The 11,326-nt window shown below is 35.7% G+C and overlaps 1 long non-coding RNA gene across 2 annotated transcripts in view; it reads left to right on the top strand.

The window, feature by feature from the left end:
- Positions 1 to 9,536: 9,536 nt before the first annotated feature.
- LOC137048643 (uncharacterized) overlaps positions 9,537 to 11,326 on the top strand; it is a 300,170-nt gene continuing 298,380 nt past the window's right edge. For both annotated transcript variants that reach the window (XR_010899492.1, XR_010899491.1), the window contains exon 1: positions 9,537 to 9,620. This is a non-coding gene — a long non-coding RNA (uncharacterized lncRNA). The remainder of the gene's footprint in view (positions 9,621 to 11,326) is intronic.

Raw genomic sequence — 11,326 nt, 5'->3', positions numbered from 1 at the left:
ACGGAGCCAGTAAGTCTCAATGCCAGTTTGAACGCACATACAATATGCGCACCACACATTCACAACTATTTTTACCATTTCACTTTTGCTCCAGATCAGTACATCTCACGAGAGCAGGCACCAAAGGTAATGTTTTTGAGGACAAGATGTTTTAATAAGGTTACCGGCACTGTAATGTTTAGGTTTTTCTGAAATTCACAAGAGGTTTGGGGAACATTTAGAACATCTAGCTGGTTTGTTAATCTTCAAATTGATGGGTTAAGGATATATATGTGAGCTTGACTGTACAGTTAAAATACATTTCTGACATTGTTTACTTGTGTATGTTTGTGTCACTACAAACCTGTAGGACTTAATATCTTATGTGGGACGGTATTTGTTTTTTGTTCAAATAATGAAATTAAATGGGGTCCAGTGTTGTTTGGACCGCAACATTATTCTTAAATCTCTTAAGAGATAATAATAAATCATAACATAAATCTCTTCTGTGTTCTACAGAAGAAATAAAGCCAAAAGGCTTGACAATACCTGAGAGTGAGAATGTCAGATTGAGGGTTTTGGGATACATTTTTTAGTACATAATTCACACAAAGCCACACTTGATGTGATGACATCACATTCTGACTGTGGGCAAAAACAAAAAGGCCATGTGTTATTAATACATAGCAATCTCCTCGTCTTTCCAGTATAGCTTTCCATAAAAAGTTTAATAACTGCATTACAAGACACTTGCCAGAAGCAAGACACCACTGTCCACTTTCATATTGCTGCAAAAAGCCACTTGCTCAAGAGGCCTCCATTTTTAAAATTAGATAAACCATAACCCAACTGCGTAGATGAAAAATGTATAGTCATTAAGCTCAGCTCAGCAAACAGTGACTCACACAATGCCTACCAGTTACAGAAAACAACTCATTGTTTTCCACCGAGCAAAAATTCTCTCATTGTATCCATTTTCTGAATTGTTGCACCAATGCATGGTTAAATATTTAGTAACAATTGTAACATATTACACAGAGCATCACAATATGATGTACTAGAGTGGTATACATAAGCTCTGACTCCATATTGTTGTGTCTGACTGCCTGAGCTGCACTCTGACTAGACTATATAAGGTGGGCAGGTTTCCCCCTCCTGACCCTGTGTGCTTTATGTTCACCCACCCCCAGCATCCGGAGGAGCGCACAAAGGCTGCCTCTGATACAGATAAGTACCTTTGTCTCCAGGGAACAATGAATCCTAACAGTCTGCATTAACAAAGCTAAAAGACACAACTTGCCTTTGAGTTTTCCTTCCTAGACTAACGGATGGATGTGGATCTGAACTGATTGGACATACAGCCAGATGCATCTCTCTTGCAAAAACCCACAATGGTAACCTGTAATTGTTACCTTAGAGAGCTATTTGTAGGCTACTTCGTTTATTTTGAGCAATACAAGTCGTTTTGTTGGTATAATTTAATGTATTTAAGTTGATTCAGTGATGTAAAATACAGGTCCTTCTCCAAAAATTAGCATATGTGATAAAAGTTTATTATTTTCCATAATGTAATGATAAAAATTAAACTTTCATATATTTTAGATTCATTGCACACCAACTGAAATATTTTAGGTCTTTTATTGTTTTAATACTTATGATTTTGGCATACAGCTCATGAAAACCCAAAATTACTATCTCAAAAAATTAGCATATCATGAAAAGTTTCTCTAAACGAGCTATTAACCTAATCATCTGAATCAACTAATTAACTCTAAACACCTGCAAAAGATTCCTGAGGCTTTTAAAAACTCCCAGCCTGGTTCATTACTCAAAACCGCAATCATGGGTAAGACTGCCGACCTGACTGCTGTCCAGAAGGCCATCATTGACACCCTCAAGCGAGAGGGTAAGACACAGAAAGAAATTTCTGAACGAATAGGCTGTTCCCAGAGTGCTGTATCAAGGCACCTCAGTGGGAAGTCTGTGGGAAGGAAAAAGTGTGGCAAAAAACGCTGCACAACGAGAAGAGGTGACCGGACCCTGAGGAAGATTGTGGAGAAGGACCGATTCCAGACCTTGGGGGACCTGCGGAAGCAGTGGACTGAGTCTGGAGTAGAAACATCCAGAGCCACCGTGCACAGGCGTGTGCAGGAAATGGGCTACAGGTGCCGCATTCCCCAGGTCAAGCCACTTTGGGCTACAGAGAACCAGCACTGGACTGTTGCTCAGTGGCCCAAAGTACTTTTTTCGGGATGAAAGCAAATTTTGCATGTCATTCGGAAATCAAGGTGCCAGAGTCTAGAGGAAGACTGGGGAGAAGGAAATGCCAAAATGCCTGAAGTCCAGTGTCAAGTACCCACAGTCAGTGATGGTCTGGGGTGCCATGTCAGCTGCTGGTGTTGGTCGACTGTGTTTTATCAAGGGCAGGGTCAATGCATCTAGCTATCAGGGGATTTTGGGGCACTTCATGCTTCCATCTGCTGAAAAGCTTTATGGAGATGAAGATTTCGTTTTTCAGCACGACTGGCACCTGCTCACAGTGCCAAAACCATTGGTAAATGGTTTACTGACCATGGTATTACTGTGCTCAATTGGCCTGCCAACTCTCCTGACCTGAACCCCATAGAGAATCTGTGGGATATTGTAAAGAGAAAGTTGAGAGACACAAGACCCAACACTCTGGACGAACTTAAGGCCGCTATCGAAGCATCCTGGGCCTCCATAACACCTCAGCAGTGCCACAGGCTGATCGCCTCCATGCCACGCCGCATTGAAGCAGTCATTTCTGCAAAAGGATTCCCAACCAAGTATTGAGTGCAAAACTGAACATAATCATTTGAAGGTTGACTTTTTTTGTATTAAAAACACTTTTCTTTTATTGGTCGGATGAAATATGCTAATTTTTTAGGTTTTCATGAGCTGTATGCCAAAATCATCAGTATTAAAACAATAAAAGACCTGAAATATTTCAGTTGGTGTGCAATGAATCTAAAATATATGAAAGTTTAATTTTTATCATTACATTATGGAAAATAATGAACTTTTATCACATATGCTAATTTTTTGAGAAGGACCTGTACTTAAATAAAACCAGTTAATTTCGGTGTCACCATTTTTATCAGTGTACTGAGCTGACTACAGAAACAGCATTTCAAGGCATTCTATACACAACTAATGTCAAAGCAGTTCCAAATACTTTATGCGGGCTTTGTTTTCACCAAATTCAAGGCAGAAACATGAAGAGAAAGCATCGAGAAAGCAATCCCACAACGCACTGCAACGAGCTCAATAAAAAAGAAAATCCAAGATGGTGGACAACGTGAGAGTAATGTTGGCTGCATTTGAATATGCACCTAATAGGCCAAAACAGAATGTGAAAGAGTACCATGTTTAAATTTACAGTATGCATAAAACAATAAAGTACCCGGATGACCTACTACTTCTGTAAAGATTTTTAAAAAATGGATAGTTCACCCAAAAATGAAAATTTGATGTTTATCTGCTGACCCCAGGGCATCCAAGATGTAGGTGTGTTTGTTTCTTCAGTAGAACACAAATTAAGATTTTTTTTACTCCAATTGTTGCTCGTATAATGCATGTCAATGGAGTGTATTTCTATGAGAGTAACTATAGCCCTATTCACACGGGATTAGTATTATCTGGGAACCTCTGGTGATTTGTAATAATTGCAGAGAATGTCTGTGATCTTAATCCCGTGCGACTCGGCCATGTCTGTAATTTGTAAAGTAAAAATTCCCCCGCTATTTACCTACCATATTTCGCCGAACACTGAGGTCCTGTGACAACAGTAGTCCCGTGCGAATCGGCATCTCTCTGATTTGGCCAGATTGTATATAATTTTTGCAAGGTTTTTGTTTCCTGTGTGCATTTCTATCTTTATCTTTCACAAAAATGGAGGCTGCATTCATAATGCGCACCGTTATTCCCGCACAGATCATACTTTAACTTTAGAATGATAATCAATTTGGGAGCAAATTGCTTGAATGGTGTGTTTAATTTTAATATCAATGACAAGATCGCATTAATGGCCACTTTTACATTTAGCTTTGAAACAGAAGGTCCCTAGATAATACTAATCCCATGCGAATAGGGCTTATGAGAGTAAAAAACACATAAACCTAAGAATCCATATTAAACCCTGTGGCTCGAGGTGACACATTTATGCAAGACCGAACAGTATTTATGTTGTTTTTTTATCTCATAGCAGACAAATCTTGTCTAATATATAATCTAATGTGATCATATATATATATATATATATATATATATATATATATATATATATATATATATATATATATATATATATATATATATATATATATAAAATCCTCATTATGTGAGTGTCTTTGGGGATCGGTCAAATGAGGCATCTATGTACACATCTCTATGTTCGCGCCATTGTTGTGAACTTCAGCGGAAGTAATGGAATTGGGAATACTGGACTATATAAAGAATATTATATTTTTTAAAAATCTGTTCCATAGATGGAAATTTTAAAATCATTTCATCCAGAAATCTGCATTTACCTCAGAACGATCTAAAAGTAAAAAGAGTTGCTAAAGTCTGATTGTGTGGTGGCTGTGCTTTCAAATTAAATGATTTTAATCTTAATTCAATTGATAAAGAATTTTAAAAGACTGACAGTAAGCAGTGTTGTTGAGTACCTGTGTAAGGTTAACCCTGCTGGTTTAAATGTTTGAAAATTATATTCCTTAGAAATTTTGAAAATTAATCAAAAGTAATCAGATACATTAATAAAGGAACTGAAATAGTTACACTACGTATTACATTTTAAATAGGGTAACTTGTAACATATTACATTTCTAAAATAACCTTTCCAACACTGCTAACTTATTACATTTCCAAAGTAACTTTCCCAACACTGCTAACTACATGGAACATGTCAAATCAGTCTCTTCTGAGTAGGCCTATCTGTGACAGTTAGGATGCTGACTAATATGCAGGCAACAGTAATAATGTATGCATACATTTTTGTAAGCAATCACGTGAACTTAAACAGCACCTGGCTTTCATATGTCGTAAACATTAAAGGAAGTGTATGTAAGATTGTGGCCAAAACTGGTACTGCAATCACTATCCCCTCTCCCCCTCCCCCCGACTTGAGGTTGCCAGATAGGCTGCAGGATCCAGCAGGAATGTTTGTAGCTGCAGCTGTGGTAACTAGAGCAGATCTGGCAACCCGGATGCAGAAACACTACTGACGTTGTGATTGGTAGATAGGTGTAGGGAGGAGTTTCAGGTCAAAACACAACACGTCAACATCAACATCAGTTGAGGGCTGCAACAACAACTTTTAAATGACAATATTCTGGCCGGACTGCTGTTGTCAGTGATATAAGTATTTGAAATTAACATGATTTCTTAATGTCTAGTGACATATCAGGGCCATTTTATGATGAATTGAAATACATTTCTTACATACAGTTCCTTTAATTTATCAGAGTAGATAAATGGAGATTTCCTATAGGACTTCAAAAGCAGCAGATGCTCACAAACACACCTCAAATCGAGAATCAATTGCAGCATTGTGTTCATCTATGCGTCATCTTTTCATATTCATTTAGGCGACTCATGCAGGCAATAAACTAGCACCTAGTAGGATATCAGCTAGCAACTGATGTGCAAGTCCACACATGGGCCTATTTAAAGGAGGTGATCGCTAGCGTGTGTGTGGGTGTTTTAGAAACTGTATGCATGCATGATTAATGGATCTGTGGATGTGTGTGTGCATCTATTTTAAAAGTTGTCCATTTGAAATTATAAAATAAAGAGCCTATATGCTTATTGTCGTAATGCATGTAAGACTGGGTGGATTTTGCATTATATGCAGTTCCAAGATGCAAAGAGGTTGCAGTGACCTATAAGCAACTGACACCAAACTGGGAACAATGATACACCTGTATGTGAAGCAATATGCCAATAAAGGCCAATCAAGGACAATAACTAGGGGTGTCACAATATATCGCAATACAAAAATGCAACAATATGTCGTGGGTAATGACAATCTGTACTATGTGTAGTTTACTGTGTGATTGAAAAAATTCTAATTTACAGAGTTTTAGTGTCAATACTACATTAAACTAGTATATATAATGTTGAATATAAAGTATAATAATGCAATAGGGGAATATTTGTGGATCCTGCACTGTAAATAATATCAACAAAGTAAGTTAACTTTTATCTTAAATTTTTTAGTTAATTGAAATATTTTTTTTTGTTAATACAAGGAACATTTTTGAGTATTGACAACCTTTATTTAAATATAATTAAAATATTTTTTAATTATACTGGGTAATTATGTGTGTGTTATTAAAGATGACGTAGTGAAACATGCCAAATTGATGATGATTTATCACATTTTTTATGTGGTTCAGATACAATAATATTTTTAGTTTCTATTTATTAAACCAATTTCCTTCATTGTATCAACTAAAATTGTTGATTTCAATAAACTCAACATTTTAAGGCAACCAGGTTACTTACTTTTTTTAGTTAAACAAACATAATTGTTTTACAGTGTGATAATGCATGTGTTATGTTACCTATAAAAAGTGTTAAAGTAAATTACTTTTACACCCCAACAATAACAATAAAGTTTAAAAATAAATTTTAAATCTAAAAATATAGCAGAGTCAACTATAACGATAACAACACAGAAGAATGACATTGTTAGAATCACTTTTAGAATTTTTCTTCAAGCTAACGAATGATAAAAACAGCCAAGCAGTATCCATACTGCTTTAAATAGGGGGGTGAAATGTTGTTTCATGCATACTGAGCTTTTTACACTATTAAAGGCTTGGATACCCATCCTAAACAATGACAAAGTATTAAAAAAATTAAGTTGGACGTTTGATGGAGTATTTCTGTGTCAAAAATACTCCTTCCGGTTTCTCACAAGTTTCGTAAAGTTTTTTTCGAGTATGGGTCCGCTTGACGTCAACAGGTATGAGTATGGGTCTGTCTGACGTAGAATGGAGGAGAATTTCCTTGTACGGGTTGTACGGGCTCTTCTCCCGGAAGGGTGCACGCACGAGCGACCAGAGTGAGAGAGCAAATGCACGACGCCAATTAACACTGCTCTCACTGCTGTCACAGGACTTCACCAAACTGACATTCAACAATGTCACCAAAGAAGGACTGACATTCAACAATGGACTGCCAGGACGGACATTCAACAATGTCACCAAAGAAGTGTGTTTTTGATGGAGTGTTCCCAACGATAAAGGTTCGCGGTCCTGCTTTGGAAGCAGAAGGTGAGTAAAACTGCTTCAAATGTCAGCGCGCTCGTGAATCTTTAGCCCCGCCCACACTATACGTTTTATTTTTATTTACAAATACATTTTATTTTTCAGGATTCTTTGATGATAGAAAGTTTAACGGACCACATTTATTTTCATTTATTAAATAAATTATCTTTTGCAATATTAATTACAAATGATCAATTTAATGCATGTTTGATCATCAAAAGTATTAATTTATCTATTTTTTTTTAATTTTACCACAAATGTTTGAATGGTATGGTGGTTTTCACAAAAATGAAATCCTCATGTGAGAATGATTAGTGAAGGATCATGTGACACTGGAGACTGGAGTAATGATGATAAATTCAGCTTTGATCACAGGAATAAATTACACTTTACTATATATTCACATAGAGAACAGCTGATTTACATCAGTATAAGTTTTTTTTTTTTTTTACTGCATTTTAAATTAAATTAAAAAGAAATGCAGTGCATATATATATATATATATATATATATATATATATATATATATATATATATATATATATATATATATATATATATATATATATAATTGATATTAGTGGTTATTGTTAAGCAGTGTATTTGATATCTTACCGAATTAAAAGCAAGAGATGCAATAAATTATATCGGTCAAAAAAATAATAATACAAAAACAGGTATTACAACATTTTTCCTTACTATGGGAGATAGATATATATCTGCTCAGCAGCCCCTAGTCTGTGGAATGCTCTCCCTGACCACTTGCAGACCTCACAGACTTTAGATGCTTTTAAGTGTGGTTTTAAAACCCACCTTTTTAGCAGAGCTTTTGATTGATTTGTTACTTCTTAATTTTTCACTTTAATTTATTTTATTTTATTTACTTATTTATTGTTGTTGATTTTTTTAATTCTGTAGCACTTTGAGATTTTGTTTAATATAAAGTACATTACAATTAAACTGTATTATTATTTATTATTATTATTTCTGTCCCCCTCACTTCTGAAAAGATGGCTACGCCCCTGGCCGCAGGAGAGTGTAACGTATTGGGTTTGGATCAGCAGTGGTTGCTTGCATGCAGGCAGATTATAACGGATCAATGTGCACATGTTTAATGCATCAAGCCATGTCTACCCAGGGGGCAAAACACATTGAAATTACACTGAACTTGTAATAGCACAATGCAAAAATAGAGTCTACATGGGTGAGCAGAGAGGCGGACTTGTGAACCTTGCACAGAGGAAGTTCAAATATACCCTGTCTCGCTGGCCCCGACTCTGAACAATACTTGCATACTGAGAAACAATAGAGGGGGAGGGTCTACCCTATGCCCAGTGTCCCTTTTTACAGTTCTCAATGAGAGTTGAGATTTTTATCTCAAACACTTTTTAAGAGTGACTATGAGAGACATACTGGCATTGATGTTTCAATGCGTGCATGTTTAAAATTACAATGCTAGCTATAGAAATAATATACCACACGACACAATCAAATCTGGGAACTTGTATGACATTAGGGGGACAAAGCTTTTTGGTAACTATAAAAATGGACTATTAAAAAAAGTGAGCATTTGCTGCCACCTTGTGGGATAGAATATAAGCTACGACTTAAAGTTTAAATGACTGCTTCAAGTTGTATTTTAAAAGAGCAAAAATCTGTCGTAGAAATCATGTACTCATGTAATCAATCATAATCATCTAATCAATACTTCATATATTGTTGCCACATTCTGTCGTATACACATTTAAAATACTGTAAATATTTAGTTTTTTTTTTGTTTTACTGTAAAGCCATCACAACTACGGTTTATTATTTGTGACGTTTATTAAAGTTTTCTGTACAAGACAAATATCGCATATTTGCTGTTTCAGTGTGGCGCGCGCACGTACTGGCTTGTCAGCACGTGCTTGTCATTTTGTTGTTAACTAAGTAACCGTCGATTGATGCGTCCAAAATCTACAGTATTTTACATGAATTTAAATGCTACTTAGCCTACATTTATGCCTTTGCGTGGCGATAAATGTGTGACTTTGCAGAATAGTGTTTGTTTATCGCGAAATTGATAGTTTAACTTCTTAAACAAAAACTAGAAATGCTGTCATGAGCGCGACGCTCCATATGACATAATTTTATCTGTTTCCGCTTAATTCTCACACAACTAAGAGAGCAGGTAACAGATAATGAATGGAAGCAAATACACCGTGACCGCACAAATACATGTGTGACCGCTTCAGTACCTGCTGCTCAGCTAAGGCTCAAATGAGACTAGAAGAAACCTGCCATTGCTCAGTCTCTATCCATCAACGCCCGAGTAGGCCTACGTCTCTGTAGCACAGACTGCTGTTGGTAAGTGTTACTGCACTTTATCAGTTTTTTAGTGAAAGCTTTTTATTATTACTCATTTTTTTATATTCAGTGCCATAAGAACAAGAGGTTTTACAGTCCATAATCACACCGTCATATGATTAACATTAGCTGCCAGGAAAATAAAATAAAATAAATGTATTTATTTCAGTGCTTTCAAAGCATTTCAGCACCTTTTTTGTTTTTAGTTTGTTAAAAAAATTTATGTATAATTTTTTTAAAAATGTGTAAAAATGTAGTTTGCAAAAAGCCCACTTATTTTATGATATTTTCCTAATAAGATAAATAAATGTATAAATGACTGTTCTTTACGTACCAACGTGAACATAACTAACCAACGTAACTTGTTTTTAACCATTCAGACCACAAGAGACGTGATACACAGGCAACGACCCATCACTTCTCTATCCGTTATCGTGTTAAAACCGCCAACTGCGTGCCAGGTGGATAAACCAGTCTATGATTGGTTCCCGCAAAAGTGTAACAGAAGCAGTAGCAATGAATGTACAGGTCTCCAGACTGAGTTGCCGGGCAAAATCAAATCGCCGGCAGATCCGGCTGGGTTTACCCAGTCTACAGAAAGCCACAACACAACGGAAACAAGCCACAACCGACAACACAACAGAAATGCTCCCAACTACTAGGGGGCTCTCGGAGTGGTAACGTTAGTTTTCCTTGCCATTGCTCTATAGATCCACCAATGGTTAAGTGTATAACCATGTATTTTCATTGACATGAAATATCGAAATATTAATTCAAAATCACCTATATTTTAGATTATTATTTATACATGTGAACAATTTTACTTGCTATCACAGTGCTTAATATCCAAGGGAACGTCTGCCAATTCCACCATGTAGTTGAAACATATAATTTGTGTTAAATAAAATTACTTTTACATTTAAAGACATGTTAAAATTACACAGCTTGGTTGTATTGGTAAAACTGACTCAGTAATGCACAACATTGGAATTTGAACTTTTTTTTATTTTATTTTTTATTTTAATTCATACAAATTATAAGTTTCAACCACTTGGTGCAATTGGCAGACGTTCCCTTGGGCACCATGCTGTGAGTAAAAATGTTCTCCAGTATAAATATCCAGCTATATAATGCATGTAGGTGATTTTGAATTGATATTTAATGTCGATATAAAATGGATACATACACTTAAAACTGATTATAGTTTATAATAGATTATAGATTATATTGTTTATATCTTTGTAAGACTGGGAATCTACAAAATAATGGCAAGGAAAACTAACTGTATCACTCCGAGAGTCCCTTTGTGGTCGGGAGCATTTCGGTTGTGTTGTGCCTTGACTTCGTTGTGTTGTGGCGTTTTAACTAAAAAAAAAAAACTCATCATGCAAAATAGTTTTTTTTTCTTGTCCACAAAATTTGTATGAAATATTGAGTTTAGATCTTTCCAAAACATGCTCGACATGATAAATTCTTTGAAGTATTTTGTAAGGCAGTTCCTTAATTTTGTTATTGATACAAAACTTACCGTAGTTTCCATGCTTTTTCCAAAGAGATATTACTAAATAAAGAAGAGCAAAAAATCTTGCTGCAGGAAATTACACAAAGAACATTTCTTATTGCTTTATTGAAGTTTTAAAACATCAACATTCTCAATGTCAATATTTCCAGAAGGATTATCCATGTTGATTTCCACTGAACAGTAA

This window comes from Pseudorasbora parva, chromosome 20 (genome assembly GCF_024679245.1).
Source record: "Pseudorasbora parva isolate DD20220531a chromosome 20, ASM2467924v1, whole genome shotgun sequence".
In the NCBI taxonomy this organism is placed as follows: Eukaryota; Metazoa; Chordata; class Actinopteri; order Cypriniformes; family Gobionidae; genus Pseudorasbora; species Pseudorasbora parva.
The sequence above is the reverse complement of the archived record's forward strand: the minus strand, read 5'-3'. Positions and strand labels throughout refer to the sequence as shown.